The sequence below is a fragment of the Podarcis cretensis genome, assembly GCF_951804945.1.
Source record: "Podarcis cretensis genome assembly, chromosome: 3".
NCBI lineage: Eukaryota > Metazoa > Chordata > Lepidosauria > Squamata > Lacertidae > Podarcis > Podarcis cretensis.
Window position 1 is genome coordinate 3,182,069 of NC_137172.1, and position 9,147 is coordinate 3,191,215.

The 9,147-nt window shown below is 50.9% G+C and overlaps 1 protein-coding gene and 1 long non-coding RNA gene across 5 annotated transcripts in view; both read right to left on the reverse strand.

Annotated features, from left to right (window-relative positions):
• CHRNA2 (cholinergic receptor nicotinic alpha 2 subunit) overlaps positions 1–4,736 on the reverse strand; it is a 38,682-nt gene extending 33,946 nt beyond the window's left edge. The window contains exon 1 of one of the 2 annotated variants that reach the window (XM_079968772.1): positions 4,304–4,736. The gene's annotated coding sequence lies outside the window, so the exon portion shown is untranslated. Of the gene's footprint in view, positions 1–4,116 lie in introns of both variants that reach the window. The other variant, XM_079968771.1, reaches the window with a different exon arrangement.
• The window catches only part of LOC307212000, a 284,098-nt gene that overhangs the window by 149,979 nt on the left and 124,972 nt on the right, over positions 1–9,147 (reverse strand). The window lies entirely within an intron of this gene.

Below are 9,147 nucleotides of genomic sequence, written 5' to 3' on the forward strand. Positions count from 1 at the left end.
GGAGGCCAAAGAAAGGAACACGATTTGCATGCAGGTCTGAGCACTTTCAAGTCTATAAATCCTTCGCTATTGGAAACTTAGCTGCTCATCAGGCACCCAGACAGGGAAGACGCTGTATATTTCGTTTTGGCACGCCCAGCGCCTCTTGGCTGGCTTTGCTCAATTTAAAATATCAGGTTGCTATTTGTAGGCAGAGGGCCCAATCCCAGCACACAGCTGGTTTGCGCATGACCTTGTTGTAGGGATTACGCAGGCAAACTTCGAGGGTGACTGCCACAGATCTTCAGGCGAGACAGGTCTCATTCACTTTCTGGTGATCAGAACTGTGCACGTAAAAAAATAAGGTGAGCCTGTTTTGGGGCTACAACTCCCATCACCCCTAGCTAGCAAGGCCAGAGCTCAGGGATGATGGGAGTTGTAGTCCAACAACATCTGGGGACCCACTGGCCTAGACTCTCCTCCATGACTCTTAATCTCAGGGTCATACGTTTGAGCCCTGCGTTAGGTGCACACTTTTGGGTCCCCCGGTGGGTCAGTGCACCTGGCTGTTAACCAGAAGGTTGGTGGTTCAAGCCCAGCCAGGGAAGACTGTGGGCAGGATTCCCGCATTGCTGGGGGTTGGACTAGATGACCCTTGGGGTCCCTTCAACTCTACAATTCTATGATTCTATAAAGCCATCTAACATGCCAGAGCAAGCTCTGATTTTTAACTATGTGCTGTGTAAAGAAATGCTTTCTTTTCTCTGTCCTTTCAACATTCAGCTTCATTGAATGTCCACGAGAGATAGAGAAACTTCTCCAGTTTCTCCTTGCCATACCCAATTTTATAAACTTCTATCATGTTGCATCTTCCTTGCCTTTTGTCTAAACTGCAGCCTTCCTTCGTCACTCCATCCCCTTGATAATCTGAGTTGCCTGTTTCCAACTGTACAATATCCTTATTGAGGCTTCCACAGGACAGATGATGCTCTCAGGTGTGGATCAGGCCGAGTGTCTAGCTCATCTTCCATGTTTCAGACTGCATCAGCCACAGCCAGGGCTGGCACATGAGCAAAGGCCTCCCTAGCCCAAGCGCTAGAGGTCCGTACAGTTAAATCTCTGGTTTTCCCAGTAGTGATGTATGGAAGTGAGAGCTGGACCATCAAGAAGGCTGATTGCCAAAGAATTGATGCTTTTGAATTATGGTGTTGGAGGAGACTCTTCAGAGTCCTGTGGACTGCGAGAAGATCCAACCTCTCCATTCTGAAGGAAATCAGCCCTGAGTGCTCCCTGGAAGGACAGATCCTGAAGCTGAGGCTCCAAGACTTTGGCCACCTCATGAGAAGAGAAGACTCCTTGGAAAAGACCCTGGTGCTGGGAAAGATGGAGGGCACAAGGAGAAGGGGACGACAGAGGACGAGATGGTGGGACAGTGTTCTCAAAGCTACCAACATGAGTTTGACTAAACTGCGGGAGGCAGTGTAAGACAGGAGCGCCTGGCATGCTCTGGTCCAGGGGGTCACAAAGAGGCGGACATGACTAAACGACTAAACAACAACAGCCCAAGCACTTAGAGGGGAACTGATCTTGCAGACCAGAATCCTGTGGCCTGGTCTGGCCCTCAATACCAAGGGGTTGGGGGTCTCGCATGGGTTGCACGATCCTCAGCAAGAAGCAGATATTTGCAAACGATTCCTTCACGAATGCCTCTGCCTCTGCCTGAATACCTCCTCTCTCTGCCACCCCCTCTTCAAAAAGATGCTTGTTCGGTTTTCATTTTAAACGGGCATTTACTAAGCGCAAATAAACCCCAATGTTCTTGGCTGCCACTGAGATGCTTAAAGAGTCAACAGCAGGAGAAACGGCGGAGGCAAGATTTGTGACTACGCCTGGCAAACCACCGAAAGGCTCCCAGCTGCAGGACGGAAACCTTGGCGTAATCTCAGCATACGGAGAGCTCTGGGCAACCACCAAACTCTGCCAGCTTGTGCCACATTTTGTGCTAAGGGTGGGTGGGGGGGGATGTGGCACGAGGTCAAAGGGCAAAGTGGAGATGATCAAATCTGTCCATTCCACTCTCTTCTTTTTCCATTCTCAAGTTCAGCTCTTCACATCAGCTGGAAATATTTATTTTTTTAATGTCCTCGTGAAAATTTGCCAGCATTTTAGTGCATACCCATCCCACCTTTTCCTCCAAGGAGTTCAAGGTGGAATTCTTAGTTTTCTTCCTTATTTAATCCCCCATAACAATCCCGTGAGGTAGGTTAGGCTGAGAGGCAGTCGCACCCAAGGAGCTTAATGGCTGTGGGTATTTTTAACCCTGGTTTCCTAAGTCCCAGGTCACTTCATAGCTCTCCATCTTATTCCACTTTCTGGAAGGAGGATGTTGAAGTGAATAAGATGGATATGGGGGGGGGGGGCGCTAATCTTTTCCTGTGGAGATTGAGCCACAGACCCACCACCGAGCATGAATCGCAGGGAAGTCCCCAAGCTCAGGGTCAATCCCCAGCACTCCCAGTTACAGGAGAGTAAGGTAGCCAGGGTTGGCAGCCACTAGCCACAATGGCTATGCCATGCCTCTACAGTCAGAGGCAGTAAACTTTCTGAATATTGGTTGCTTGAAACCACAGGATCCTGCTTGTGGGACCCTCCCTTTGGGGCACCTGAACACTGGCCTGGATGGGCCCCCTTTGGCCTGATCCAGCAGCCTCTGTCCAGGGAGCCACTATCACTTGGCGTAAACAGCACCCGTCTGGGTGGAGAGACAGACAGGCCCCTTCCTATATATTTCCACTGACAAACACACGTCTTCCCAAGCCCATCAGATGGAGGCTGGCCCCTCCCCCACTTTACTTAACTGATTAATTTCATGCAGATCCCCCTCATAAATCAAGGTCTTAGCAGTGAGCAATGCACAGGACTGCACCCTCCTTTCGGAAGTTTTGCAAATCAGCCACACGGTTGCACAGGCTGTAGGCTTGGCTCATCTTTCCCAGCGTTGATTGTCCTGCTAGGAGTTAATGTTGGAGAACCGCTGAGGGTTTTTTCCCCAAGGAATTGCCTACAGCTTCCCGCCCGCTAACTCTCAACTAGCTCTGCGAAAGGCGCAAGCAAGCACACGCGCACACACAACTGCTTTTTCTCCAGTGCAGGAGAAAAACTTTGCAGTTTCGAAGCCAGGGAAATGCGGTTTGCATGCGAACTGAAGCCCAGTCTGGGTGACCCATATCATAATGACGCTTGGTCTGCATTTCAATCCTTCGGAGCTTCACGTGCCTTCGTGAGCCCCGTACAACGACCCTGCAAAGTAGGCTGGGATGGTTATTCCCCACTTCGCAAATGAAGGAACGCTGGCTTAGTTTGGGCCACTTACAGCACAGCACCTTATAGTTCTACTCAGAAGTAAGTCTCTCACTCAGTTCAGTGAGTCCCTGGTAAATGGGTGCAGGATAGCTGCCTAAGTGAGTTTGCAGCCCAAGCTAAGTTCATCCTTTCAGCCCTTCCATTAGACTGGCTCTCAAAAATTAAAAACATCCTAAGTTTGCCTTGTATCCTAAGGTCTGGGAAGGGACATTGTCATCCAGGGTTACCATCCCAGTGATTCCTCCCTCCCTAGATAATCCCAGTCTTCCATCTACTTGGAGGTAGGAATCAAAGTAATTAAATCTTAGCCAAGAAATAAATACTGCATTTTTTAAGAATGCAGGGGGGAAACCCACAAAAAGCAACCCCACTCTAGCACAGTTGCCATTCGTTGCAAAGGAGATCTCCCCGGAGGATCATGCCCAGAGGAGGACCGTAGCTTTGCATGCAGAAGCTCTCAGGTTCAACCTCCGAGTAGGGCTGGGAACCGCCCGTGCATGAAACCCTGGCGAGCCGCTGCTGCCGGCCCGTGCAGACACCACTGGGCTAGATCAAGAAGTGGTCTAAGGCAGTTCCCTACGTTGCTAAAACTTTGCTTCTCCCTTCGGCTGTTGCACGGGCCAGCTTTGTCACAGGAGGAGAGGGACACGAGCAGCGGTTGCAGAAGGGGTGAGTGGGGTGGGGAAGAGAACAGATCTGACCAAGGATCTGACGGTCAAGCGCTGCGCTCCCTTCCACCGTCTGCTCCGCTGCAAAGAAAAAAGCATCACTCACCTGTCGGGAGGAGAGCTCCTGTTCAATTCCTGGCCAGCCGGACCCTCTAAGGCTCGGAGCGCAACCTTCCCGGCTTCTTTCAGGGGCTGCCCCTCTAAGCTCAAACCGCACAGCCAAACACTTCGGCCAAGGCTGCCGGCATGAGCTCGGAAGGAGGGGAAAAACGTGCGCTCACAATGACACCCACATCTCTCTTTGCGCTGCTGCTGCTCCTGGCTGCCACTTTCCCCTTAAGTTGCCGAGCAGAGCATCCTCGTTTCTCTGCCCTGCAAAGCGAAGCGGTTCCCGGGATGCTCCTCCCGCGTTGGTCCAGATGCAGAGAGACTGCTTCCTTGCAAACGGAGGAAAAGAGAGAGCTGTTGCAAAGGTTCCCACTCTGGGTGTGACGACAGAGGCTGGGAGAGGGAGCGGACTCGAGTCTCTGGGCTGTGTCCTCCCCCTTTGGGTGACAAGGAGGAAGGGAGGAGGGTCTGGGGTCTTAGCCGCGCCAGGAACCAGGGAAAGGGGAGGCGTTGCACACTGCTCGGGGGCTCCTGCAGACCCACAACAGCCCGGGCTGCTTCGATTTCTCCCTAAGCCTTTTTTTGCTGCAAGCGTTTCTGGAGGCAAGGGCTATGCATCTGTTCGGAACGGGGTTTGTTTTGAGCAAAGGGAGGGGAGGCTGGGAGAGATCCGGCGTGGAATCCGAAATCAGCAGCACCCATGGCGGCAGGATTTTGGGGTGGACGCACAGGCTCCATGAAAAAAGAGGGACCCGCTCACCCCATCTGGAAGTCAGTGGGGTTCACCCCCAGAGTCTAGCATTGCTCGAAAGGACCACTGTTCCTATTAGGCTGATTTGATGGGTAGCCTGAGTCGAAATTTGGTTTGATGGGTAGCTTTGAGCCAGCATTGCACGACGCTTAAGAGCTTCGGGCTAGGACCAGGGAGAGACCCGGGTTCGAAACCTCACTCGATTTCTCACGGTGACATCGTGGGGGCAGCCACTGCCTCTCTCATGCTAACAAGGCTGTGGAGGGGATTATATGAGCAGCGAGGAGAAAACCCACGTACACCACTTTGAGCTTGGAGAGAAAGGTGCGCTGGAAATGCAATTTATGGGCACTGAAATGCTGGCAGATCTTGGAGATGCATCGCTGGCTCGTCCAGAGTGTGCCTGGCTTAGAGAGCGGCCTACCTCACACGCTCGTCTTGAGGATACAGTGGTACCTTGGGTTACATACGCTTCAGGTTACAGATGCTTCAGGTTACAGACTCCGCTAACCCAGAAATATTACCTTGGGTTAATGTAATGTTAGGGGACGCAGGTGGCGCTGTGGGTTAAAGCCTCAGCGCCTAGGGCTTGCCGATCGAAAGGTCAGCGGTTCGAATCCCTGTGGCGGGGTGCGCTCCCGCTGCTCGGTCCCAGCGCCTGCCAACCTAGCAGTTCGAAAGCACCTCCGGGTGCAAGTAGATAAATAGGGACCGCTTACCAGCGGGAAGGTAAACGGCGTTTCCGTGTGCGGCTCTGGCTCGCCAGAGCAGCGATGTCACGCTGGCCACGTGACCCGGAAGTGTCTCCGGACAGCGCTGGCCCCTGGCCTCTTAAGTGAGATGGGCGCACAACCCCAGAGTCGGTCAAGACTGGCCCGTACGGGCAGGGGTACCTTTACCTTTAATGTTATGTACTGAAGTTCTCACCCAGGGCCAGCAGGGGGATACTGTAGATAGTTTTCACTCAGGTCCACATATGCAAATAAGGGATCGAAAGTGACGTTCAGTGATTGGATAATTACAGAAAGTTGTTACAGTTACATTGTACTGGAGCTCTATATAAGCAGGCTGGTTGAACCCTTCAGTTCAGTTCTGACCTGTGAATAAACAAGAGCTGTTTGGAGAATCGCTGTGTCATCTGATATGTTCACCCATAACTTAAAAGTTAAGAACTTTGCTTCAGGATGAGAACAGAAATCGCGCAGCGGCAGCGGGAGGCCGCATTAGCTAAAGTGGTGCTTCAGGTTAAGAACAGTTTCAGGTTAAGTACGGACCTCCGGAATGAATAAAGTACTTAACCCGAGGTACAACTGTAATTGCACAGTGCACCACAGGGTGACCCATGCATGCCAGCCATGCATATCAGCAAACTGCTGAGCACAAATTCAACCACCATTCTGGCATTTCGTCCATGTGTTTGGTCTGCGTAAAAGTTACGGCATTCGGTAATCTATCGGTCACCTTTTTAAAAAAAGAAAACTTCCATAAAAATGCAAAACCACTTAGGGTTAGGGTGTGTGTGTCTTACTGATGTCATAAGGGCCAGCTGATCAGAGCCACGCACTGTCAACTTTCGCTTCAAACATTCCAAGTATAAATCTAGCAAGATTTTTTAATTAAAAAACCCAGCAGCAACCTGCTCTCAGTTATGGGTTTGCAATATCTGACGGCCCGTTTGCAATATTCGGCGCCCCATTTAGAAGCACCCTTGGACTTGGTTGAAGTTTGGGGGGGGGGGTTGTCCAAAGGCTTCATGGAAAGAGTAGGAGCTTTTGAGCTTTTGGAGAGAGATTTAGAGAGACATTTCTCCCCATTTAGAGCCCAGCTCAGGACAGCTTAACAACACTGCACAATCACAATGCCTTGGCCATTAAGTTGTTGTGTTCACCCTCAGAACACCCTCGCAAGGTGGACCAATTAGTATTTTATTTTTCCCCAGCTGGAGGTTGACAGATAGTGACTTGCCTGGGACTGTAAGCAGCAAAAGTGGGTCCCATCTCTCTGGGGTTTCCGACCGAAATATAATTCTTAGTTTCCATGCAACTGTTGTGGGGTGGCCCTTAATGGATCGTGGCCAGATAGCCAGGTTGCTTTGCTTGCTTTCATTAACATTACAGCGCTGAGATGATTTGAAAGATTTAACCAGGCAGGCAAGGTGAGACAGGTATGGAGCGTGATCACTGCTAGATGCAACACTTTGGAGTTACCGTATTTTTCGCTCTATAAGACGCACCTAGTTTTTGGAGGAGGAAAACAAGAAAAAAAATATTCTGAATCTCAGAAGCCAGAACAGCAAGAGGGATTGCTGCGCAGTGAAAGCAGCAATCCCTCTTGCTGTTCTGGCTTCTGGGATAGCTGCGCAGCCTGCATTCACTCCATAAGACGCACACACATTTCCCCTTACTTTTTAGGAGGGAAAAAGTGAGTCTTATAGAGCAAAAAATACGGCATTTTTCGGCAAAAGCCTTTAGTAGGAACAAAACGTGCCGCCAGGGGGCACTGCAGTCAACCAAACACCTCCCCATTCAGGAGGGGAGAGACCCATACCCTACCTCCTGATACCAGGTATTGATTCATCTTTATCATTCTGCTCAAGCACAGAGAGAGAATGTAGGAAGGAAGGATGGTCTGCTGAGACCCTGGGGAATTAATTGGTGGAGGGGTGTTTGTGTTTCAGAGCACCCAGCCTCCCTTAAATTGATTTTCAGAAGTGTGAAAGGAGGGCTTGGAATTCGCGCAAGGGATCTAGGCAGCTTTGAGAAAAGGATATAAGCGGAGAATTACAAAGGAGCTTTGAAATACCCCTGTACACAAGGTCCCAGAATTTCGGCTGACACCAGCTTCCCCACAGGAGCAGCAGCGCAGATATTGATTAATTTGCAGCATTTATGTTCCACCTTTTACTCCCCCAAGGTGCTTAACCGGCTCCTAGTCAGATGCTCTTGTGGGATGTGAAACACAAGAGCAGTCAAGTACAACATTCCTAGAGTGAACATGTTTACACATGGGGAGGAATGTTTTTCCAGCCAGCAGGTAAACTTCCTGTTTCCTTCTGGGCTGGGACAGACTTCCTCTGCATGGGACTAGAGGTGGCCGTGGCCTCACCTGTGCAGGTAACAAAAGCATAGGACTGGCCGCCATCTCTCTCTCTTTAACTACATGCATCAAAGAAGCAACATCTGCTTAGCCAAAGATGCTCTCTTGGCCTCTAGCCAAGAGAGGACAAAGGGCCTGTCTCCTTATGAGATAGTTTCCAGGTGTATGTTACTTTTCTAAGCTAAGTCTGCCGTCTGGGATCCAGTTGTGAACAGAATGTGAGTGAGTAAACCCTGTTTATACTTTTATAGAAGACTGTGTCGTGTCTTATCTTTTAGGAGGGAATAAGGGGGACGCAGGTGGCGCTGTGGGTTAAAGCCTCAGCGCCTAGGACTTGCTGATCGAAAGGTCGGCGGTTCGAATCCCTGCGGCGGGGTGCGCTCCCGCTGCTTGGTCCCAGCGCCTGCCAACCTAGCAGTTCGAAAGCACCTCCGGGTGCAAGTAGATAAATAGGGACCGCTTACCAGCGGGAAGGTAAACGGCGTTTCCGTGTGCGGCTCTGGCTCGCCAGAGCAGCGATGTCACGCTGGCCACGTGACCCGGAAGTGTCTCCGGACAGCGCTGGCCCCTGGCCTCTTAAGTGAGATGGGCGCACAACCCCAGAGTCTGTCAAGACTGGCCCGTACGGGCAGGGGTACCTTTACCTTTACCTTTAAGGGGGAAATGCCAGAACAGTTATTATAGAGGCTTTAGCGCAAACGCATCCGCTGTGAGTTTAAAAAAGGGGAATGTTACTCTGCTAAATTGTGAACTTGTTTACACAAGTTGGAAATGCTATAACCAAACAATATATCCTCCTCTCCTGCATCCCTGAACATTCCCACAGCTCTAACTGCTGCACCACACAGGCAGGCAGCCTTTAATGGAGTTATGCCTGGAGCTGTGTGTCAGATGGAGCGCCATGAGCCTCGTCTTAGGCGGCGGGTGGGCAGAGGTGGCGAGGCAATCACAGCTGCCCACGTCCCTTCTGACTTACCCCGAGTCGGGGCAGTGCCGTGGAGTGGTTAGAGTGTCAAACTGGGACCTGGGAGACTTGCGTTCAGGTCCTCACTCAGTCACAAAGATCACTGTCAGTCGCTTTCTCTCAGCCTAGCCTACCTTGCAAAGTTGTTGTGAGGCTAAAGCAGGGAGGTAGAGAATTATGTACACTGCCAGGAGCGTCTGGGAGGAGAGAATGGATAT